Source organism: Bombus vancouverensis, chromosome 5 (genome assembly GCF_051014615.1).
Source record: "Bombus vancouverensis nearcticus chromosome 5, iyBomVanc1_principal, whole genome shotgun sequence".
Classification (NCBI taxonomy): Eukaryota; Metazoa; Arthropoda; class Insecta; order Hymenoptera; family Apidae; genus Bombus; species Bombus vancouverensis.
The window spans coordinates 12,963,337-12,989,405 of record NC_134915.1 but is presented as its reverse complement, the minus strand read 5'-3'; the positions used below and the strand labels follow the sequence as shown (position 1 = coordinate 12,989,405).

The window sequence follows — 26,069 nt, the reverse complement described above, 5'->3', positions numbered from 1 at the left end:
CTGATCCACTTCTAGAACGGCCGACGAAGAACAACGACACTACGAACTGCGATTGTTTGCCATATCGCACGAACTATGTGTAACGTTTCACGAATGGAGAAAGCACGGAATACTCTTTCGTCGAGCGATCTTACATTTGACGAGATGCAACGCGTCGCAGCAGGATACGAGCTCGTTTGTTTGACGACCTCGCTAACAGACACCTTCGAATCCATCGTCCATTGAACGTGGATCGTGCAACGGGAGGACTCATTGTGTTTAATCCGATGAATCTCATTTGCACGATGCATAATACACCTCCATTACGACCGAGTCGTTGCTCCCACCATTCAGGTAGAGCCGCGGCGAGATCAAGCGGCTGAATAATAAAAACGGCCGAGACTCTCCACAAGGAGAGAGCTTTCGGCGTGTTTCGTAGGCCGTCGTGAAGAAATCCTTTGCGCCAGCCCCGCATTATTTCCCGATGAAAATGTCGGACTTCTCGGTCGAACGCAACGAACACGTTCAATGAAAACGCCCGTTCCATTATGCCACGGACCAGGGAGAATAATAATAACGGGGCGGCTGCCGGTTCTTTGCCTTCGTATACCCTGTAACGACTCGTGCACACGCTTGCCTCTCGTTACCGAGGATTCTCTAATAACCGTGCAACGAGAAAAAGCGTCCTCGTGCTCCATGGTTCGCCGGACGGTGCATTCGAAGGCTTTCGTTTCACTCGAGGAGTTGGATTTCTGTTACCCCGATAGCTGCTGCCATTCTAAATTGGGTCCGAATCAAAACCGTTGGGAAAGTGGGTCGGTGGTGATTCTAATTTTAGATCCGCCAACCTTTCCTTACGAGCTCGTCCATTGTATCGTGGAACGAGTATAACGGATAAAAATGGATCACGGCACGCTTTACTCGTGTCCTTTTCTTACCGACTCTTTGTCATCTCATCGTGCTACTTCGATAGTTCGTTTCTCGTGTACTTTTCATTACGTATGGTAATGTCCTCGTGCCGTCAGTCACGACAAGCCACATCAGCCAAGAATTCAGGATAATCTACGTCAGAAACGCGGTATCATCGAAATAATCAAGGGCCCGATACGCGATCTCAATCGCGTTTCCAGTTTCGAACAAATTTGCAAAAATTATTGCGCGTCTCGCGAAAGATTGATCACAGCTTCGTGGTTTAATAGCGAAATCGACGATATTTGCAATCGTGTAGAACCGAGCCCGGCAATCTCACCAGCAGTTCTTTCTTTTGCTAGGGTTTCGCTATTTTTCAAGTCCGTTTCTCGTTGCTACGGCGCCTGGTATTTTGACTAGCGTGCTCGGCGTAATTACAGCATTCCCTCGGGAGCCGAAACGCGACGCTCGAATTATCCACGACGTTCCACGTCGCGGCAAGAACGCCTTCGGACATTTAATACGTTTCCATCAATGTCGTCGTCGCCGGGCGACGCTGTTACTCGAAACTTACCGTGCCAGCTCCGTATTCGCCGCGTACGATCCTTCGGAATAGCGTCGCGTACGAATCTACCTCGTCCTACGAGCTTACGTATCTCACAGACGAAACATCGGGGTTTGGTTAACGTTGTACCGCACGCCATGCAATCTCGTCATTTCCGTTTCAGAATCCACGCCCGAGATTGATCCGCTTTGATTTTTAAGGGATTAAAACGAACCTTTCGTTAATTAATATTTCATTCCTCGAATTAACAGTTATTATTCCTGGCTGACCTAATTAGTAAAAAGGTGGATTCCTTCGATAGATAAAGAGTTCGTAATGAGCGCAGCCCGCTCACGAGTGTAAAAAGCTTATAGCAGATTAAGGAAGATTTTCAGTAGTACGAGTCAACGTATGGACGCGCGGTAAGGTTCGTAAGAAAATCTATGGAAGAAGAGATTGGAGATCGTCGTTCTTATTATATCACAGACATTTATTCACAGTGACAGATAGATTGTTTCAAGTTGATTAGCGTCCAGATTTCAGTTCTGACAGACAGTAAAGTGGAATAGGTCAGCGTATCAACGAGCGCCAATGGTTTTTTGAAGTCGATTATCGACTGATTCGTAAATATACTATCAAACGGAGGTGAATTTATTTTTCATTTTATTCTCGTATTATAGCGGTTCGTGACTCTTTTCTATGGATCGCAGCAGACTGCAGGGAACTCAGCTGTCGCAACATTTTTACGACTGTCTTGCATCGTGACCCGGTTAATAATTTCTTGTCGTCTCGGAACAGGAGTTAAAGATACGAAAGAAGCGACCTAGAACTCATTAATTATGACGCCCGCAATTTCCTGGCGATCTGGTCGCGTCTCCGGTACTTTGCAGTTCGAAAAGAAGTGGTCGGCGAAACGAACGTTTAAACTAAACGACTTAAGTCTTGATCCGTTTACGAACGTCGTCAAATATTTGCATCTGCGAGTGTATACAAAAATTTACTGGAACTCTATTAGCGTCACGCTGCCAAGTTTCCAGAAGAACGAAGTAAAAGCTGTTTTCTTGACCGAACGTTTCCCCATTTCGACGTTTTATTTCCAAGCCGTGGATTATTTGAAAAAGCGGAACTATCTCGTAGTCGTTGGTCGGATTAAGTCACGGAGATATTAATTCGAGCCAATAGCTAAAGTGCTTTTGCGCGTTGAACCGAAAGAGGTAGGAAGGCAGCTAGCCCGGATCGGACAATGCCTGAAATTCACTTGGAGGTAAGAGGATTTCGCGTCTGATTTTTGGCACCACCAGCTTCCCGGTCTATGCGTTATTAACCGGTTACGTCTGTGCGCGTACGTTCGAGGAGAAACGTAGTGGCATTGGTGCGAATAGGAACGAAGAAAAACCGAATAGAATGGGTAGACGGATAGAGAATGGGAGAGAGAAAGGAGTGGGACGCGAAGAGACATAAAACGAACAAGAGAAGAGACGAAGCCGGGGATGGAAAGAGGCGAAAGGTGGATATTCACGGTATTCCCATGTTGCCGGAGGCCGCCGCGTGCGGCCCTCACTACGAAACGTCATTTAACGATTAGCCGTGCGAACTGACTGCGAAATTCAAATTTAAATGGCACTCGCGGGATCGGCCTCGATCGAGTTCTCCAGGCACCTGAATTTATGCTGGAATTGCAGCGCAATTGTCGTGGTAACGGGCTGTGCGAGCTGTCGATGACGAGGCTGAACGCCGCCACGAAGGGCGAAGGGAGAAGAAAAATTGTTCTGAAAGAGGGCCGGACCTTTCATCGAAATACTTTGTCAGCGCGGTGCTTCCACGAAAACGTGGAAAAACTCGTTTTAGCCGTGGCGACTCGTTTCTCCTTTCAGCTCTTTCGTTTCTCTTCTATGAATCGTGAATTAAAAATGTTGGAACGCCTGGAGGCGCCTGACGGTACCACGGAAATAAGATTCAAGGCAATGTAACCGTCTTTGATCGGACGACGGTTTCATATCGAATAATATCGAATGTGTTCGAGTTCGACGAAGTCTTCCGGGCTGGAGAACCGAGCGAATCGGAAAAGGGAAAGACGATGTTGAAAAAAGTCACTAATATTAACATCGGGTCTATTGAATGTTTCCAATTGACAGAGAATCGTTCGCAAATCGTACTTCGTCTCTCTCGACGATATTCGTTTATGTTCTAGAATGTACCTTCCGATTCATTTACCTCTAATTCGTTCATCATCTTCGAAACGAAAGAAATACGCCGCGCAGACTTGGTGGGAGAAGCGACACGACGAAAGTTGGACGCTTCCAACGTCCAAAAATTCCAAAGTAGCGCAACGTCATTGAACGCGAGGCGTCGACTAAGCGTTTTCAGTGCTTTGCAAAGAATCCCTCGGATCGTCTTTTTCACACAATCCTCGGATCTTCCGTCTTTGCCGCGCTGAAAGTTTTCGTCGCAAAAAGCTTGGTAGCCGATACTGTGCGACGAATAATGCGTGGTCCCGTTTCGCGACAGCCATGCTCGGTCGTTCGATCCGTCGTCGTTGTAGATCGATCGAATCCGTGGAAGAACGGAAGGAAAACGGAGACGAGGAAAAGAGAAAAGCAACGCGGGGTCTGTCAGGCGGCGTGTCACGGGCCGCTACGAGGGATGAAACATGCTGAGCGACCAGCAAAGAGAGCGGCAAGGTTGATTAATGAACGCGTCGCCGAAAGAGCAAAATAACAAATAGCGCGTTGCCACGTTGCCCTCGAGCTGACGCGATGGCGACCGTTCGACCTGCTCTACAACGGGGGTTGCGGCAACCGGCCATGCCGCTTGCTTGATTCATAGTTCCCGCGGTGCACCGACGGCTTGTGACGAGGCGCAACCTCGTGTTAAGCATACGGCCGACCCTCGACCGACCACCCTTTGCTCCTGATAATTGATTGTCTCGCGCCCTCCGACCTGGCGCCGACCAAATTTCATTTCGTCCTCGCTGACTCTATCGGGCTGCAGTTCTTGATTATCGTGTCCTTTCAAAGAAACGCATCGATGCGATCGTCTCAAACTGTCTACCTTGGTCGTACGTCCCTACGAAGTTCACCGAATATCTTGGATTTGAAAAATCTGAGCCATAAAAGCTTTACCCGATTTCTCTAAATAAACTCGAGTAAAAGAAAGCCGATGAATCTGCAAATAGGACATTTAACAATGAAATAACCTTTTCATCGGTCGTCTAAAATAATTCGGCTACTTTTGTATAACTCGTGATTTGATTATCTAGAGGTTCGGTGAGGTGTAAAAAAAGCTTCACCGGGAACGTGGCTTTTTCAAAAAGTGGATACACCTGGTCTAATTTTATCGAACGATTGGAATCTCGAAGATTACACAATGGGTGAGTACTGAGTCGATCATATCAAGTCGGCGATAGATTATGTAATTTCCGCGCAATCTTTGATTCCTGGCACGTCGTCGGCTGGAAACGAGTTTGGCTGGTAGCTGGATGTGGGTCTGAGAAAGTGGCGTTTCCAACGGTATCGCGGCCTCATCGACAGCCCTCTTCGTGTATCGCACGGTACACGCGACATCAACCACGATATCATACCCCGACGTGAAATCTGTTTCTCTCCTCAGGGTCTTCTGTTGCTCGTCGTAATTTCGCTTCGATGGAGATATTTGCGCGTCGTCTGTTCGTATGCTCGTCGATATTCAAATCGACCACGCCGATTGTGTCCTGTTATTACAGCCAACGTTTGTCATCGACGCTTCGATCGACATTTTTACCGGGAATCGCGAGCAATCACGATTCTCTACGGCTTCTGCTCCACGTTAACTATTTATTCGCACGTAAGCTTACAGAAAAGTGCTTTCAACGAGTTCCCTACGATAAGATACTCCGATCTGCCGGTGAAACTATTCCATCGTTATGAATGTTAACACTTTACTATCGAGGAATATATCTACTTGAAACGTAAAGCCCGAGGTGGAGTCTACGAGATCCGTGAACGTACAGATAATTTATACACACATATAGAACGTTTTTGACAATTTTTCTTACTGATTTACTTTTATCGCACATTTTCCCGATAAACATAATGGAAGAGAATAGTCAGAGAGCCCACTTCGTCAGGAATTATTGCGATATTTTTTTATTACGACATTATTGTTAACCTTTTGCACTCGAGGACTTTTTCGGTCGGGCGTAGCAGCTACTTCGGATGATTTAGCGTGTCTTACAGCTAGTGTAAAATGATCTCATATACAAATTAACTTGCAAAAACATACTCTAATAATTTATCTATATTTACATCTTTGAAAATATGATTTTGTAATATTAATTTCTGTATTTTTTTTTGTATGATAACTTATAAAGCGTTCACCAAGATGCATTCTCGATATAATTAATCTCATTTTTCAACAGTTCAAAGTCAAGTTCATCTTCATTCGAGCTAATTTCACTTCCGAAAACCACTTTTTTAGGGTTTCTAAAATATAATACTTTTGCCATGATCGTCGAATCCGAACTAACGTTGGAGACGTTGTTTCAATACCATAGTTGAACCATGGTTTCGGAGGGATATGGGATTAAATATTTTATCTTCGTTTTAAAGTCTAACACTTTACACTTGCCAACAAAGAACACAAAGAGCTAAGAAACCAATTTACGAACCAATGGAATTGCAGCACGGAATGTCGTGGTGACTGAAAGTCGCCTCTCGAGTGCAAAGGGTTAAGACGATATCTCGCAGCCCTATTTGTTGGCTGATCGATTTTCTCGTAATACAAAGATGCAATATCCTTCTTTATAAATTTTTCACTTTATCTTTCAAAAGCGACAGGTATTCTATATCGTAAAAGAATGCAAAGTTATGTTACTATTAGCTTACTGCTTTCATTCAATTTCTTTTCCTCCTGACAGACTACAAAGTACACGAATCAAACGTCGTTTCGTAAAATGGACAAACTATGTCGGTCTATTTGCGTGAATACGTAAACGAAATTCAAGTACTTAGTTATAAAAAGAATGGTAAAAAAGTACGAAAGATAAAATCAGCGTAGTCTCTGAGATTTCAGCTCGGCGGTAGAGGGTTAAAGATAGAAGGCGCGCCAGGTGATACGCGATACCCAGATACCCGAGTGAAAGCCGATCTTTTAAAACCTTTTCGCAACGAACTGAACGCGGATAGAGCCGTTTCAACCGGAGGCGAAGAACGCTATTCATTGCGGCGTAGACAAAGGTTCGCGCAATTCCCGTTCCTGCGCCAATTCGTTTCCAGACAATTTTCGTAATCGACTAACTTCCGGACCGGCGATCATAATTCTCGATGCGCCGGAAGATTCGATATCGCGCGGTTTCACGCTGCGCTTGTCCGTCCGGCCCTTTGCGAAACGATTAATGCGGGCTCGTGTATCGTCCGCAGGATGACTCTGTGCGTTTGCACCTTTGTCCGTTCGTTGGTTTACAGACCGCTTCTGTCCTGCCAGCAGAACCGCGCGCTTCCGGTTACTCACTCGATTCGTTAGCTCAACCTGATCGGTTGTGCGCGACTGATTACCGATCGATCCTGACAAATATTTAATCGCGATCAATCGGTCGAAAGTCACCGGTTTCCCTTTGTTTTTCAGTCACTTCGGCTGACTACCTTTATCGAATTAATTGGCCGCCGCTTGCCGTCGATATCCTCGTTTTTTCATCTCGAACCATTACCCGTCCCTATCGATCGCTGTTCCATCAAGACTTCGCTTCAAGCGTGAAAGGTTTGTCGTCGTCGGACGATTTTTCTCCAGTTCTCTGGTAGCCGGCTATAGCATACGGCTGGTCACTATTCCGAACATTCGATGTAGCAAATTACGTCTAATTATTATTCTTCAGCACTTCGACGAAGTTTGCTCGTATTTTGAATCGATCGAGTACGATTCGGTTAATAAAGTCAGGAGTATCGTATTTCTGAAACGTGAATTTTCATTTTTCGTTCGTTATTACGCCCGTGACTTGCCAAACTTTTGTTTGCCAAACATTACTCCTTATCTTGAACATTGAAAAGGATGGCTCGTCTTAAATGACTCGCGCTATATCATTGCGTATTTCGTAGTAAACGGAAGTGTTCAGAGCGATCGTGCGATTCTCTGCGATCACGAATCGCGCAAATATCCGCGTGAGATCGTTACCGAGAACACGGAGCAACGCTCAGGGAAAAGTTGGTCGATTTGTTTTCGGTAATTCACCAACTCGTCCACTAACCATAAAATCCGACCAACTTTTCCAGCACTACTGGAACTCCTTTCTCGTTCGTTACTCTCTTCCGCTCGTATATACGGAGTCATAGGTACGGCTGTGTCGTAAACGTTAGAGAGCGCCAAACACTCGGCGTTTCTCTCTTCTCGAAGATGGCCGCGATTCTCGTTCGATCTCGAGGAACAAGGGCTTGTTAATCAGAGGTCAACGATTAACCAGGACGGCACGGCGAGAAGGAAGAGCCGGAAACTTTTAAGCGCGAGAAATTGCAACAGCGGAGGCTGGCCGGGGCAACTTCTTTCCATTACCTGGGAGGAGGAAGATTACGCGGGCGGGTCGGAAGTGCCGTAGAAAGAAGGAAGCGGAATTTCTTGCCGTTGTTTTTCGTTTTAATTGCAGCCGGCACCGGGAGGAGCGTCGAGGCATGGGAGTTAACGAGATGGCGTAATATCCTCGACCCGTTCGTAGATCGGCCCCTATCTTCATCGTCGTTTCGTTCCCACGAGCCATCGATTAGCGTCATACAGGGAATATCGTTATGAGCGTAATTCTCTTCGTAAGCGACTGTCGTTCGTCTAGATCGTTCTCCGCGAAACGCGTCTGTTTCATTTAATAGCCCATCGTTTAACCATTCGTTCGATCCTCGACGTTTGCTTTACCTTGACACGAAACGAGCTTTCGAATATACGAAACAAAGGGAATTAGGAATCAGGAATACCAAACATCCGGGGCTTTGCGGTTTCCGGTGACATCTCGTCAATACCGCGGTTTCCAACGTTACGAGCGAGTACCGATGCCTGCACAGGTATCATTCCGGTGTCCTTCGAAACGACGAGCTGACCATCGTTTCGGAAACGCGTCTGCGCCTCGAGAGGAAACACTCGTTCCTGGAATTTTCCAAAGGATCGTGGTCATTAAACGGCGAACGTCTCGATGGAATGGTTTCTTCTCCCGGAACGTCTTCCGGATTTATCGCGACGACGATATCAACTGAATACAAGGATGGCGTGTTTCCAGCGATAAACCCACGAGCCTTCGCTCGCGATCAAGTTTCTCACGCCGCGATACGTACAGTATTGGTTTTTATTTCGCCTCGGTTCATAAAGTTCGAATGGATAATTTGTCGAAGCTTTCCTGTCTGAGGAAATTGAGTTAGCACGGTCGAGGCCGAGGAATCTGTCGCTCTTCGATCTTTCCACGCGGTGCAGATTCTTTGAAGCGTCGAGACTTTTATCAAGCTTGAACATAGTCTCCGAAAATCCCGAGGGAAAGAAAGTAAAATGGCAGGAAGGAAGTAGGATTTCGGTAAATGAATTTTAAATGTAAGCAAAGATTACTGACGATGATTCGGAGAACAACTCGGTACGACAAAAGCGAAACACGCGATGCAGTTCCGCGAGTTAATAGCCACGATGGCCATGTGCGGAAAGGCTGACGTGACGAGAGGCGATGATTCTTCGGCCACGAGTATTTTCGTAGGCGCCGGCATAGATACCGATAAAAATCGCGTCGCGTCCACGGTTCGTGGGAACCCGACCGGGCAATTTAATAATAATTGACAGAAAATACGGTTATCTGGCGAGCGATTTACGAGCGCGCGCTATGGTCGCATTTAAAGGTGTTCTACGCAAGATGAAACGGGCAGATCGCTGCTGGAAAATCGCTGCGTGTAGGTAGATCGAGATAAACTTCGCCATCCGGCCGGCGTTCACGGTAGAAACAAAATTACCGTTGCACCGTTACACGAGGAAGACAGAAATTACGCGGGGTAATTGGCATCGATTTCGCATCGAGCTAAATTTTCTTGGCGACGAACGAGCGAAAAAAAAAAACAAAAGAAGGAAAAAGATTCAATCGTTCGTGGAACGCCGGCGTTCGGTGTCTCCCTATTTTGCGTCTTCATTGGAAAATCGACAAACTGCAGACTCGATCGACGGGCTATCGCGCGGACCGACGACCATTTCGACTCGTTATTCGTGTGGCGTACAAATCGGAGGTCGTCTCTCTGTCAAAATAAAAGAGCGCGTCGCAGGTTTTGCGGCGGTCATTATTTCGAAGACGTATCTGGGCTGCATCGATTAAACGTCGGTGGCGTCGCGCACACGGACCTAGGCCCGCCGCTTTTCCATTTCATCGCCCTTGTCGATACTCGTTAACGACGACAAATCTACTTACCGAGTTAATCCGACGCGTCGTTGCGGGCCGATATCAGCCGGCTCGTAATTTTACAATAATTCGTCCGTAATTTTTCATCTGACGATTTACGAGTGCCACAGCCCATCGTGCTTCCGCGTTTATAAAAAAAGAACTAGAAGAAGAATATACGAGGAGAAGGAGAAAAGAAAGGAATGAGATAGAGCAAAGGGGAGAAAGAGGTACATCATGTGAAAGGAGGAGAGGAGAAGGGGGAAAAGGCAGGCGAAAAAGAAGGGTTGCGGCGACGAATGGAGGGCGAGGATCGCGCATAACTGTAGCGCGATGTTCGATAAATTGCCCCCAGGTTCTTTTTAGTTTGCCGCGATATTTTATTTACAAACTAAACGTATCTGAGTTCGCGTGCCGCGGGAACGTCGTCCGAATCGGTTTAAACCTTTAAACCGACCTTCCTTTTTGCCAATCTCGGAAATCATAACCGGAATTCTCGATTTTTTCTCGAACACGGTCGCCACAATTTTCTCCACCGCTATATTTTATCTCGCTGGCCTCTATATTTTACCTCGCGTCATCTCGCAGCGCAACGATTAAAAATGCGTCGGATGTCTGCTTCGAAATAACTGAGACCGAATCATACGTAATATTTGTACGTTAAACGCAGGGCAAATATCGACGAGTGGGAAACACTTAAATTAACGGACAAAAATATTCATGGGAACGGTAAATAAATTACGGCAAGAGAATGACTCCTAAGTCGCATACGCTATCTGTAACTATAATATTTCTATATTTAGGATGAAAAGGTCGCTGCCTTCTGTGCTATAATATGTAGCGTTAAATTTAATAAACTTCAAGTGAAACAGACAGATTTAACGCGTCTATTAATAATCCTGACTACGAATTTCAGATCGATTACTCTATATATCCATAATACTGCGTCGAGTGCGCTCGCTATTCGGTATATTCGTCGGGCGAATTAGACGCGGTATGACCTAACGTACCTATCGTATACGTGGTGAATTCTATCTTAAGCTCCTTGGGATAGTAATGCGTCCTCTAAATACGTCGAGAATCAAACTCCGTTCTACGTGCCCCGAGTGAAATGTGATTTACGTCGCGAAACGAAGCGAGGTAACCTATTATACAATTACGTATGAAACGACGATCGATCAGGAGATCGAGAGACAGCGTGAGAATTCTCTGCGGAACGTACGAACCGCAGAAACAAGCGGAAAGAAAGCCCCGTGGTTGGTAAACTTCCTTTTTCGTACCGACGGTGGTTTCCGATATCGGTTCGAGCATAATCGTCGGTGAATTTTCGTGTTGTCTCCTAGACGAATATATAAAACTTATGGCGAGCACGACAGGGGAAAAGAGTGCGGCGCGGCGTGTCGTAGTAAATGCCGGAGAAAGAATGTCCCGAAAATATTTAACGAGTCATTCTCTCCAGCGATAGACACGTCACCCTGGGAGAAAGCGAATTCCAGTTTTGTGACGCTGCCAACCTAGCCGTTCAGAATTCTTTTCTTGGCATAATGAACTCCGCTCGTTTGCACGCGACCGATTCCTCTTCGTTCCGGCTTATTTATCGGGAATACCTCCTCGAGCAAACCGCTAGACTTATCTTCTGCCTCGGTCATCCTCCCTCCCGTCGTAGTTCGTTCAACGAGCTCTCGTCACGGAAAATTTCACGAGAACGTCGCACGAGTAGACCCTCGAAACGAATCACGGAAATTCCGTGTACGGATAGGCGTTTATCGTCGTGTTTACAGCAGGTGGTCTCACGAAAGCGTCGACCAACCGCCGATTTCGATTTTCCATCCGTCTCGCGAAAATTGCGAAAGCCCAGCGGGTTCGTGCAATCTTTCTCAGGAAAAATTGTACCGCCATCGCGTCTCCATTTCTATCACGGCTCGACGGAAGCCCCAGGTCTATGGTACGCATTTAATAAGTGAACAGATTGAAGAGTCGGTGGAAAAATCAATCTTGGAACGGAAGTTGCCACGTCTCGAGAAGACTCGAGAACGCTTTTGCCAAATGGAAAGAGGAAACGGGAAGAGGTTCTCGTTTACGTAATTCGCCGCCGGGAAAGGGTGACGTTCGCGGCGTCGAAGAAGGACACGAACCGCGACGAAAATAGATCCGAAGATTCCAGGAAGGGATTCGTGCGTGGTTTCTGTCTCGTGTCAATGAACAGCCGATTCGACGTACTCAAGGTGTGCGAGAACGTAATACACGGGTCCTAAGGGGAGAAAGACAATTTGCCGAAGCATAATTTGCTGAAAAGCAAACGACGCTTTGCGGTCAACGATAAACACGACGACGTGAGGGTCGAGAAAGCGCGGTACAAAGATCTCCGCAAAGTGGATGATAACGGCGTCGCGCAACCGCTCGCCGATAAGATCCTCGCTTTCTCTTGAGAAATGCCACGAAAAACGCGTTATCGTTTGTAACGACGTTATCCTTTCGCGCGATCCACCGGCGCGCATTTCGTCGCTGCTATTTTCCACGCGATAATTGAATAAACACAGCGGAACGTTCTTCGTCGTATTTTTTTCGTATTTTTCGCCATACATTTTCCTCCTCCGCTATTTATTTTTCCCAATTGCGTCGCTTTTGCGCGGATACACGAACGCGATAATTTCGTAGGGAACGCTCGAACAACGACAGCTTCCAATTTCACCGTGAGAGCCTTTGATATCGGTCGAACTAGCTGTAGAGGAGCGTTACGCGCAGATGCGGCTCACTCATCCTCCCGATGTAAAAGTTTCTCAAAAGAAGCGATGGCCATTCCAGTGAAAGTTTCGGCTGGCTGGTAACGGTTACGATAGAAATACGTGGCGTCCAGTGGCGCACAAAGCGGCGTACATTATTTACCGGCGGATCGATAGCCGGACAGCCAGCGAAAAACGGACGAGCGTGGCAAAAATTGCACGCTCCTCTTGCAAAATTGTTCTCGTCCTCGACCGCTCGAATTCCCTTCTTCTCTCGGCGACTCAATTTCGGTTATGTGGTCTCGAAAACGTAGCCGCGGCCTATAAACGCTTGTCGACGGTGTAAACAACTTTCCGGTTCGTGTATTTGCCAAGAGCGCGGCGGCAAGCGTACTGGCCACGGTATACGTAATTTATTATTTCAAGGATCGCGTGAATTCGTGGAGGACGCGCGGTAGAGACGTTCTCTTCCGCATCGAATTGCTTCCAGAGTTCGACGACGTGAAAACGCTACACGAGTATCCACCGAAATCGAACGATTCTCCGCCGGTTCTCGACTCCTGCAGAGCCGCGCGCGCAACAAACGGAGGCTATGCTTTAAAAGCGAGTCAGGCGAAACGGCAACCCGAAAAATTTCTGGCAAGGACCACGGTCCCGAGAGCGTCGTTGGACTATTGTAACGTTTGAGTGGCCGCTGTGTGACCGTTGCTCTTCGCCTCCAAGCAATTCTCCGGTGAATGCCGAGTCTTGCGGCTGTTAGACGTTGTCCGCCACGACGATCCTTCAATCGCAGACAGAATTTTTGTGGACGCGCGAGCCTCTGACTCGTCGTCGGGTCACTCGAGAATCGCGAGAAGAGAGCTTTTGTCCGGTCGTAGTTGCGCTTCTAGAACGTTCTCAAGCCGAGTACTCAACCGAATACTCAAGCCGAATTTACGCTGTTTCACTTTGAAGAATGAAAGCAGCATTCATCCGCCGTGTTTGGCATTCATCCGAAACAGTGTAAATTCGGCTTAACGAAATTGCGCGTCGTTGCGAGGACAAAAACGATATCCGAGGAGTTTGATCGCTAAGAACAGGCGCACTGTCGTCGTTGAATAGCAAGGCTACGTAATTTTATCCTGTTTCGTTCGATACAGTTTTCCGCAGTACGCGGACGCTCTTCTTCCTCGCTCCTCCTTTTCGGCCTTTCTATTTCGGTTTCCCGTAGATTACAACCGGTAACACAGACCCCGACTATTATTAGGCGACGCTGCTCCCTCCTCTTAGATCGTATTATTTGTTTGACCTCGCTTTCTCGTGCTGCGCCTCTTCGGAAAACTTCGCGCTCCACCTTCTTGACGGATCGTGCACCGACGACGATGTTTCGTCGGCTGGGCTGACAGATTTTATTTCTAGGACAAGTCGGAGACTTCGAGCAATCGGATCGAAGCGTGACGTCGTCAGAGGGGTGACTTTGACTCTGACATCGTCGAAATTCATTGGTAAATCGAACACGTCCCGATACTGTTATTCTGTTCTAATCCTTTTCCATTTCAATTATCGAGATATTCGGAGAAGGATCACGGGGAAGAGGAATCGAATACTTGATGGGAATTTCGTAAGAGCGAAACTGGAACATACTCCTCTTGCCTTCGTTCCTCTCGGCCACCCCTTGTCCTGGCTCCCCCTTCAACTCCGAGTAGACCGAGTATAAACAGCTCGTGGAATGCCATGGGGGAAGCATTAGCAAGTGTTAAGCTAAATAAACACTCCGGCTGACGGGGAACGGGGCTGCGTTTACAATGGTAACGAGTGCCGACTATGGGGTGACTGGATGATGCCTCGAGTGTCTGGTCGCTAAATTCCTTCGACGATACTCCTTTGCTCCGGAATAATGTGACCGGTTCGTCGAATCATCGCGTACCTTAACACTCCTCGCAATTCGTATTCGCAGTTTCTCCTTCGTCGATCGAGTCGAGCATGATCGTTTACAATAAGGTTGCAATAAAAGTGTACGGTGTATAGTGGAGAAAGGCGTCGTCGTTATTTAATCGAGGGATAATCAGCTTTCCTTTGTTCGAGGCGTAACGAGCTTCCTACCACGCGTCTCGACGCATTAGTCGCTGTCTTCGCAAACTTACGATATTATGCGGCTGTCGGGCTTCTTTCCCGAGACTTCTTTGTCGCTCTTGATAACCTCGTTTCTTACGAATTAATCTCGACATTGGTTCCCACCTACCGTGCCAGCGACACCAAGCGTGGCAAGAAATTCGTGGTCGCCTTCAATTTGCGATGGAAAATCGCACGCGAAAAATCGCCCGGAACATAAATATCATTGGGAAAATCGCAAGGGGTATTTCGTTTTGGATCGAACGAGCGTTTCGATTGCCAGAACAGTGGCGTGAACGAGGCACGAATACAGGCACACGAAATTCGGACGCCGATCGTTTAATCGACGCTGCTAGAGATTAGCGAGCAACGGTGTTAATGCGCGTTGCCATTAAGCGCGTACTTAGCGCTGCGTGCGAACAAGTAAACGGAGAGAACACGGGACGGGGATGGGCGACACAGGAGGTAGACAGCTCGAAAGCCGTTTTCTGGCCAGCGTTGGAAATGCGTTTAACTGGTCTGGGTTCGTGCCGCTTATCGCAAACTTAGACGTTTCGTCGCCAAGTTATCGCCACGGAAACGCGTTTACGTGCGAAATTACGAACCACCAAGGACACAGCGGCTTCCCGCTGTTTTTTTTTTCTAATAATACCGGAAGACGTTCCCGGTCGTAGATCAGGAACAGAAGCGACGAACATAAGAGTTTCTTAGCACGTTCCCGAGCGTCGCGCTTCGAAGCCGGCCGCCACGGAGCGTGTACCGGAGAAATTAGTTCGTGCACGTGATTAGCCGTGGAGGCACGCAGCCTGCTGCCAGAAACCACCTCGGGGAAAGAGACACGATCGCCGGCTCGGAGTTCTGGGAAACGCGCTTGCTAAACGATAAGGGGTTGCACGGCTGGGGAAACGCGGCTCCGGTAAAACGCGATCGTACCGCAGCCTCGAATTTGGCTATCGAAACTGTACTCGGGAGAATCGTAGGTGCAATTCGAAGAAGTTAGTCGATGTCAGCCATGACTCGAGCTTTGTGCCTTACCGATACGGGAAGTGGCCACTGTTTCGAAATGAATCGGGAGAATGGTCGCGAGCAACGGGACAGCCAAGAAGGCGAATCGATGCGTGAATTGTTGACGATCAAAGGCCGCACCATCGTTCCGCCTTGGCTTCCTTTGTGCACCGCTAGAGTCATCAACAACGACGCAAAGAGCACTTGGCTAAAGTGGACGTGGATGGCCGGTCGAGACGAAATTAACGAGCCAGAATCCGTGAAGCTTCTGTGAAGGGAATAGCGTGGCGCGTTACGCGCCTATTTCCAACGATACTTTTCGCCGCAGACAGAACTGCCCTTCCACGGCTTTTTACATCGTTTCCTTCACGCTTTAAAGCGATTTTTATCACCGATGAACGTTACCGAACGGGAAAGTAAGCCAAAGGCCGTGGCAAATGATAAGAAAAGTAGGCCGCTTTCATATCGCGGAATTAACAGGCTAATTTTTTCCGCGTGGCAGAACGGTAGATCGATCGCAGCTGCGTTTGCGTTGCACAGAGAAAAAGTAGAAGGAGAGGAAGAGCAAGAGCAGAAATAGAGAGAAAGATCGCCCGGAATCTCTCTCTGCTCGCAATTAATTAGAGACGACCGGTCTACATTTTTCCTTTTAGCGAACGCTTTTAATCATCCCAACGATTTCGAGGTCTCTCTTACCAGCTGTGTTCTATCTCTTAACCTCTTTACCGGCCAATCGTTAACGATATTTAATGAAATTTCAACCAGGAACGACATACTTCTATCGAAATATCAAGCAAAGATGATATGTGTAAATCGAGTTCTCGATTAGCGTCGACGCGGCCAACCAGATCAGCATTGGAAAATATTTCGTGGCTTTGAAGTCTGGAAAACTAGACGAGTTCGAGTACATATAACAGATAGTAACAGATATGCAAGACAGAGTGTTCTACACGAGACACTATAGGTACAGACTATCGTGGAAGTAGAAAGTCTCGACTATAGTCAGACGCACGGCCCGTCTCTATCCATCGATTTCCGTTAATTCTAGGACAATTGGCGCACAGCTTGGCCACGAAATAATTTTATCGGATTCTAACCATTTTATTCTTCCTCGCCTTCTACTTCGAATTAGCTGGATTTTTATAAACGCGGGATTAAGGTTGGCGAATTAAAAAATTGAGAAAATTTGTAGCGAGATAATTGCGTGCGATATAAACGAGGGAATAACGAGGGGAATTTGCTTTTTACGTTAATTACCCACTGATATCTCATAATATACCGAAGTGTTTTCCACCTTTGCCGTCGATATTATTTACCTGCGGCGAAACGAATTAAAGCGAAAGTATCGCGAAGGAGAATTCACCAAAGCTACCGGACTACAGAAAGAAAAAGGCTCTCTCAATCGCGAACTCTTTTCCGAACCGTCGCTGAAGATGGAGGCTAATGGTACTCGAGGCTCAAAACGTTACACGGAACCGCATTTACTTCGAGGGTTACTTCCGCGACTGCACTCGACCCCTTAAATCGCAACAGCCCTGTAATAAAGCGATACTCTGAAGGGCCGCGACGTGCTCGCGGGTCAATGCGCATAAGTAGCTTAAAAAAGTTGAAAGTGTCGCTTCCATCAAACCGACTCGCCCGTGTTCCACCGTTTATCCTCGAGCTTTTCCTCAAACACCAGAAGGAAATTCTTTGCGTGCGAGTAAATATTTACTCGCACGATCAAACGACGCCCGTGGAAATGTTTTTCGAAACGAAAGGAGGAAAATTCGTCGATCAGCGCGAACTAGTAGCGATCGAATTTCACGGCTACTCGACACTTCTCGAGTTTACGGCGGGACGTCTTGTACAACTTGTAACAGTGTTTCTGCTTTGTCGAGAGGCGAGCGCCGGGAGCCGGCTTGCCTGCCGCTAAGGTATTTCTAATTTAAACGTAGCCAAGCAAAGAATAGGAAAAGACGCGGCGACGCGCGTTACCAGCTTTAAGGCCGCGTTCACACCGGCGAGAACGCGGTGGGCGGAGAGAAACTCTCTGTTGAACGCGGCGAAACAAAAGGATGGCGGTCGACTGCGGTGCAACAAGAAACCCTCGAGCGTATCCCTTCCGCCCCGTGCTGCCCCTTCCATTCTTTCTTTCGCGCTTTTCACGCGCTCGTTCCGCCGGCTCTCGCCTCGAAACCGCGCGCACTTTTAGCACCTCGAATTAGATTTCCTCTCATCGGTAACCAGGGTCGACGATCTCCTCCGATTCTTCTCTGTTCTCGCATTCGAAGCGTCGTCCTCGATCCCACGAAAATGGGGAAGGGGGTCGGAGCGGAAACGCGAATTCAATTTCCCCGAAATCGTTGGTTTTCATTCTGCCATAGGAACATCGATAGCCTTGCAAGATAGCGAATCGACCTTTCCTATCCACAGTCGACTTGTTCGCGGTTGGTGTCGCGGCGGAACACGCGAAACGGCTATTACAATTTCAAAAACGCACCCTTATCGGGTAAGAAGACTTATCCGGCTGAATAAATTTCTCGCCCTCGGCAACTCGAGAGAGGGAATCCATTCTTTTCGATTCTCCGTCGATCCGGCGATGTTCGAATATCTCGGCAGGTTCTTCGAGGGAACGCGAACCGGATCGCTTCGGGCGAAAGTAGATTTTTCGATGTGTCGTCGAACTCGCGAATCTTCGTTACCGTAACGCGACATCCTCTCGCCGCCTCGTCTCGAGATAACGTCTAGCGTTGCTCGCGAAGAAATATCGATACGAGGCTGGCTAAAAGCTCTTGGAAATCAGCGATTGAATCGAAGGTAAATTACATTTCCGCGGTATTCATCGAGCAGAAAGGAGAGAAAGATGGGGATGAAAGGAGTTCCTGTTTGACTTTTTTTCCACAGCAACCCGATATCGGTCCACCGTCTCGGATATCACAGACCTCGGAGCATCGATATTGCCCTTGTTACGTGTATCGGTAAACATTGTCTTTAACACGACAATATACCTTTCCGCTATTTCCTGAAAATGTCTGCAAATCGTGGCGGACAACACGTACGCGCCCTTTGATTAAAAGACGACGACGACGATTTTCGATCAGGGAGCTTGTCCTCGAAAACTCTCGCGAGGTAACGTTCTCCGTACAATAAGGAGCAACAAGAAAGCAGAGGTTCCGTGCAGGGATGTTTCCTAAATTGGATCGAATGGAACGTGGACAAGATTTGCGAAGGCATCGCGACACGCCAGATTCGCGGTAATCGATCACGGTGAGTCCCGGGGCGGGTCGGAGTCGTCGCGACGCCCGAGCGCTGGGAATTGCGAAGTTGCGACGCGGGACCGCGTCCTGGATTCCGGGACATCGGAAACTCTGTCGTTACATCGCACCGAAATCCCGTCGAATTCCTGCTCGAGAGAAAATTCGCCAACCCGTAATCGAGATTGCTCCTCGAACCAGCTTCGCCTGACTGCTACGTGGACAGGGGCGTGCGTCGAACGAATTTCAACCAGAAGGAAAGAGGATGATCGAACAAGAACCCTCTAACCTTCGCGGAGTCAATTTCCACGCGTCGAGGCTCCTCTCGTTCGTCATTGTCGCGGAAACGGGGTGGCGTTATTGCGCGAACGCCGTCAAAGCAGCCAGGTAAAAGGCGTTTGTGATGTGTAAGCCCGTTCGTGCAGAAGCGACGGTTTAATGCCGGCGACTGGCAGACTCTTCGACCTCTCGATTCGGGAAACAATAGGATCGTGAACACCTAGGAGAAACGATCCCGGTGCACCGGGGAAAATACCAAGCCAGGGGGAGAGTTTTCGATTGCTGGTTCGCCTTTCGATGGCACCGTCGTTCCAATTCGAACGAGTGAAACGAGACTCGGTGTGATCGTGTGTCATCGAGACGTGAAACGACAGTTTGCGCGACGATACGAGACTACGAGAATTTGGATAAGAACGCGTATCGTTATTACGAGTGCTCGGTTGACTTCCAATTATCCTATGTCGCGTTTCCTACGCGGATGTAGTGAAATTAAGCTATTTTCCTGTCAACTCCGTAGCGTAGCGTTATTCGTTAATGTTGAGGTTATTCGATGTGTAAACAGAGAAACTCGTGGATAAATTGTAAGGTAGAAAATATATTTAAATAGAAGCGTAATTATAAGTAAGAATACAATTTGAGCTGGTCCAGATCCGCACGCTAGCTGTGTTACCCAATGACTGAAAACCCCGAAGCCAACGTCGCCTGTCTACTGTTTATGGTCTGTCTTCGTCGCAGTCTTCTGTCTACACGCTGTCGATGGCTTCAGTGCTTGAGAAAACTAAAAAGATCAGATGTAGAGTTTTCTTAGAAGTGGTGACCACTTCAACAGTTAATTACAATTCGAACGAGATGATATAGCACGACGGAAAGAAGAGTTTATATTCGTGCTATGGCTGATTAAGATGAAAACGATTGGACCGGGGCAACGATCGACTCGCCGCAAACGGGTGCGATGCACTCGAGAAATTAGGAAAGCAGGAAGAGACGTCCGGGAAGGGGGAATCCGGGCGAAGCGCGCGGGCGGTCTAGTTTTCCTTAACGCGAAGTGGCACCTCTAAACTCGAAAACGCAAAAGAGGGACCGGAGAGAAAAGGCTGGATAGGCAGAGACCGGGCTCGTGCACCGTCGTTGGCAAGCGAGAGCGAGTCGGAGATTCGGTAGAAGAGAGAAGATGCGGTGGCGAGAACAGACGCGCTGGGACGTTAGAGGGGAAGAGAAGCAACGACGAAGAAGAAGGCGGAGGCGGCGTTGGATGAGGCGGAGGAGCCGGAGGACCGAGTGTTTGCCTAGCCGGAGCACGAACCCCGTAAATAGAATCCCATTAAAGCCTTGACGCGCTGCCGCTCGTCCTCTTCTCGTACAGATATACGAGAATGTACGTGCACTGGTACACGAAGAGGAGCGGAGCCGGTATGGATCTTAGGCACCTGCACACAGCCTAGCCTGCTGGGGATGAGGCGCGCTACCCGATGGGAGAAACGCCGTGGCCGAATAATGCCAGCCACCTTCGCTAGCGTAGCCCGATAGAATCGAGAGTGCCATGAAAAGCGGCGAATCGTGTACTTTCAGAATCTCTATCTCTCTCCCCTCTTCTTTTTTTTTTCGTCGTCGAACGTCTCTTTCCTTCTGCTCTAGCGGACCGTTCGTCGAGATCTTCTTTTAAATTACCGGCTACAATAAGCGGGGAATTCTAATCGTTTAACCACTTAGGAATTCCATAAGCCTGATTCTACTGCTTCCTCGCGAGGTTACCACACGGAATGCTAAAGCGGAATGGACGAAAAAACGAAAAGAATCTGAAACTCCTTTCCGTGGATCGCCTTCGATTCAGTTTATTCGCTTTTCTCCACGTTCGGCAGTCTCGTTCTATTTATCTCTTCAGCCCCTCGATTTCCCACTACACATCAATTTCTCCTTTCAATCCGTCACTCGCCGTTCCTATTTGTTTAGCGATCTGTTCCTCGTATTTTTCCTCGTTCTCGAACCTTTTATCTGGCGGATTCCTCCGCGGCGTCCCTCTCCTGCCCCTTCGACGCTCCTTTTAGAAGAGCTCCTTCGTCGTCTGTCCCTCGAGAATTCATCGTTTCCGTGTATGCGTCCGTTTCGTCGCTGGAAGGGGAGGGAGAGAGAGAGAGAGAGAGAGAGAAAACCATACAGGTGCGCACCGTGCATCCACGTCGATGGAAATTGATTGATCGACTTCGCCGCGTTTTCCCACGGGCAGTCATCGCAGTTCCTGTCCCGTTCGAATGGAACTCGCAAGACCCGGGATCGATGTATCCGGCGCGGATTGCTCTTCCGTCAAGTTTCTGATTAATTCGACACTGCTGCGTTCTCCAGAAAGTATGGACGAGCATTACGAACGATGGAGCACGCTGGTGTTCCCGGAGAAGCATCGCTTCGAACGTGGTCGCGAGACTTTGGAATTTCAGATATAGAAATCTACCCAAGTTAACCATAGCTACGACTTGTACGTATATTGTTTCTCTGCCTGAGTTTTGCCTGGTAAATATCGCCTTTGAGACGTCGTTTATCAACGAAAATGTCTCGCCTGTTCTCTTTTCTCTCCAGAGTACGGTATACCAAGTGGCGACGTTTCCAAAGGATGAGCAGGGACCAAGAAATCTTCGTTCACCAACTTGGACGCGTTAATAATGCATGTTGCACCAAGTCGAAATAGATTGTACAATATGAAATTTCCTATTAAACGTTAAACGTGTCACAGCTTTCGCAGCGGACGTTGATCTTTCCGATAATCTTTTCGTATCGATCTTGAGAATTATTCGTTGCGAATTATTCACTTCTCGTCGCGCGTCCCGAAGCTCGAGCTCGAAGCCAACGTCTCTGGATAATTCAATTCTGTTAGTCCTTTGATTTCAGGATACGTACATGAAAATCTTCTCATGAATTCATATCCGAGAAAGTACAATCTCTTGAGAAAGTAGGAAGGAGACGTGGAGGATCGGAAATTTCGTCGAAGATAGGAACCTCGGGACTTGGTCGCGTTACTCTGACGGAAATCGCAGTAGAATCCTCGGCAACGCCGCGGATCCGTCGAGCTCGACTTAAAATTCCAAAAACGATCGCGATCACGGCCAGGAAGAAAGGTTCGCCGTATAATTCGCCACTAAACGGAGTTACGTAACGGGTGGGTGGACCATTTGGTCGGCGTTATCGTGCGCTTTTATCCGTTATTTCGTCTCGGTGGCGGGATTCCGCTCGCCATCGTGAAACGGACGATCGGGTAGGCCGCGTGCGGGCCAAAATGCTGGAGAACGAAACAGCCGGCGCGATCGTTTCTGGCAAGATATCCGCCATACGATGCTGCCAAATCGAATTCCATCGAGAAGAACGCGCGCGTATCCGTCGAGAATTTAAGAAAAAGGCGAACATCGGGTATAGGGGGTGGGGAAAGACGGACGGAACAGCGTCAAAGACAAAGGAGCAACTTTGGAGTTTCGTGAGTAACGACAATGATGTGCAAGGAACCGTAAGGTGAACTTCAAGCTCAGTTGGAAATTTCGCTTCTGAAACGATCGTTCGTTCGTTCGAGAAAGAGAGAGATCACACTCGTCAACGCTGAAACGCGTTTCCTCTCGCTGAAATTCGTTCACGTCGAAATCCACCGGGACTTTCGCTCGAGGTTAAACGCTCTGTCTTAGACGCATTAATGGATTATTTACGGTCATAAATTCGATCGATTATACGTCCCAGGACGAACTGACGCTTCGAACGTTCACGAAGCTGCCATCGATCGATCGTAATCGACGCGCGTCCGATTAGCGAATAATTGGAGACAAGACCGACGCATACCGATCAGGTGTTTAGAATCTGCGCGGCCGAATCGTCGGAATTTTTCGCGGCTCTGTGCAACGATCATTAACTATCGGTAGCTACCATTCCGTGCTGACACGAATGAACGATTGGTGGATCGATGACTGGCCAGTGGAGAATATTCATCGAGCCGCGCGTTATTTATTGTAAACGGCGCATCGATTCGCAGCCGCAATTTGATTTCGCGTGATGACGCCCGATCGAGTCGGAAAAGTGACGCTTCCGGTGTGCGCCCGACCAGCTACCTATTCGATGATTCGATCCAATTAATCGCTTGGCCCGCACCGTACTCGCGCTTCCAGAATCCTAAACTCACGGGGCGTGGTATGCGGCTTTGGAATCGCGGCGAACTGTCCGCCTCGAAATTCCTGTGGCGAAGCTATGGAGCGGCTTGGAAAAACGGGACACGTGATCCTTTGAGATCCGACGAAATTTTCACGAGTTTGTTCCATCGTTCTTACACCCGACTTGTTTGGAAGTCGACAAGAGAGCCTTCGATTTCAAAGTTTCGCACTTTGTCCGCGAATGGAGGACGTCGACGCAGGCGTGCTTTATGACGCTTTATAAAGCACCAAGATGGGACGAGGAAGCGGAGAAATTAGGTGTAAAAACACCGCCGCTTTCCCATCCCCCTCCCTTTGTCATTTTGCCTACCTTCCTTTGCACCGATGTTCTCCTACTTTTTTTAACAAAATGCCGCGCGTGCTAGGGAGACACGGGGAAATCGCGAATTACACCAACTGACTGGCATTGCGCCAATTTCGCAGCGCGTCGATAGGACTCTTTACGCGCGATAAGTGCACTCGCGTTGCACGAGTCGCGTCAATGAAAATTCCCGGCGCCGCTATTATCAGCGAAATCGCGGTTACGTGGAAGCGCTTTCGACAGATAACAGGTATACGTTTCCGAGTATTTACACACTAGCTATCTTTCTCCTCTCTCTCTCTCTCTCTCTCTCTCTCTCTCTCTCTTTACATGCCGTCACGCGTACCAGAGAAATACGCCCGCGTGTGCGGATATATTTTTCCCGCCACGCAAACAGCTCCAGATCGACTTTGTTCTTCCCCCGGAGCAACAAACGCGGGCATATTTGCTTCTTCCCAGGGAAATCGATATTCGCAATAACTCAGGCCATCGACGGAATTCTGATTCCACGCCGGTATTCCCGGCGAAGCTGGTCTGTAATTGGAACGCGCCGCTAAATGAAACATGCATACTACACGGGTCGGGAATGCGGTTCAATCGTTCACCTGCGAGGCTAAAAAAGGAAGATGTCACGAAAGGTCCGCGAGAGTAAATCGTTTCGCCAAAAATCGAATCCTTGATACGTAAATTTGAAAACGAGTTATCAACCTCTGCCGAAGAATCGTTGTAATTTGATAGTTCGGACAGCTTAATCGATATACTAGAAATCTATCGAAGAGAAAAAATCTTTTGACAGAAGATACGAGTGGATGATCTGGAAATGTCCTATGCGAATTCGACCGATAACTATTTGGTGTCTTTCGGGCTATAAGATTTTTGAAGAAGTTTCCGTCGATATTTGTAATGCGATAGGGTGCTGTTTGTTTCCGTTCTGTTTCGCAGTGTAACTTTAATCCGTTTTTGGCCATGTTTTTTGGTCGTCTAGGTTTAGTTCGTTGTACTAACCTTTTATTATCAGCCCGACCACCTGCGTTTCTACTCGAATTCTAATCGCCTCTCTGATTGTATCTAATTCGAACGATGGAACTGGTCGATCGCGTATAGACGAGACAGATAAAACACGAAACGATTAAAATTATCTTGGTGGAAGTTTACGTAACGTTTCACGGAAATAGACTCACTTTCGCGCTTACTAAAATATGCAGTGGCAATTTCAACGATGCCTGGAAATCCTCGGAGGATCATACTTTTTCGGTTATTTCCATATCCGTAGTTCGGCGAACGTATCGACTGAGAAACAAAATGCGTCTGACTCCGTCCAGTTGCAGAGGAAAGAAAGCAACGAGAGGCGAAAAGCGTTCTACGAATTCTCGATAAAAATCCAACGACGTCAGGAGAAGGGGAGGGCGCGGCTGGAAGTTGCAATAGGATGGAAATAAAATTACAGCGGGGAAAAAAGTCTGGGACAAGAGGGAGGAAAGGAACGTAACCGCCTGGATTCGATGTTCCTTGAAATACACCGCTTGTATCGAGAACGTTAGCATTAGCAATGAGGCGGGTTTAATTCGGCTCTCGTTTACCTAAATTGCTCTACTTGATGACGATAGTCTGCAAAGAATGGTGTACGATCAACAAAACCGAACGATCTAGACCATTGAATGCTAGTAAACCGTGTCGTATATTCAACTCTTCTCGCGCAATTACAAAGTCTTAGCATACCGTTGTTTGAAATTCCTTATTCCGAATTAAAGCGTATCGTTATCGTCGGATAAGGCCGGTCCAAGGTGAAGGAGGTCATCGAGGTCACTAACGCTGGAGATTACCTTTCCAATCTACTCGGTCCAGAAAAAAAGAAAAAAATAAAAAAATCAATAACTGCCTGGATGATCCAATATAAATACTTGGTAGATTTTTATGGATAAGGGTTCCTTTTCTGGGATAACGCGACAAAGGATGCCTCGTTTCAATCAAGCTCGATGATCGGCGATAAATCAAAGAAGATTAACGGCGGCCGATTCACGACTTCAGGAAGCGCACTGCTCTATTTACGGGATGGTCGATTTAGGTCGATAATGCGGAAGGACGAGAGCCCTCGCGTACGTATATCAATATACACATCGGTTCTGGGAGTATAATAGAATGCATTCGAGGTCGCAGCACGAGTATGCCCTATCCTTCCGTGGATATTAATGGCGCTAGATATTGCTTTCGCACGCCGGCTATACCTACTAGCCGTGCTATGCACTGCTATGTATTATTAATGTCGTCATGAGACAAAAAGGATTCGCGATCGAGCATGACGCGCCATGCTTTAACCTCGTTTCCTACGAATCCCCTCGTGCTCTCCTTCCGGCATACGTGTTTCCGCGAAGAACGATTTTCATCGCGTGAAAATACCTCCCTAGGAATATCGCGCGTTCATTAAGCGCAGCCATTCTCTTTGCATTTAGCGAAGCTAAGTCGACCGA

At 47.8% G+C, this 26,069-nt stretch overlaps 1 protein-coding gene across 8 annotated transcripts in view; it reads right to left on the bottom strand.

Moving 5' to 3' along the window:
- Positions 1-26,069, bottom strand: part of vn (membrane-bound neuregulin protein vein) — a 200,980-nt gene that overhangs the window by 87,210 nt on the left and 87,701 nt on the right. The window lies entirely within an intron of this gene.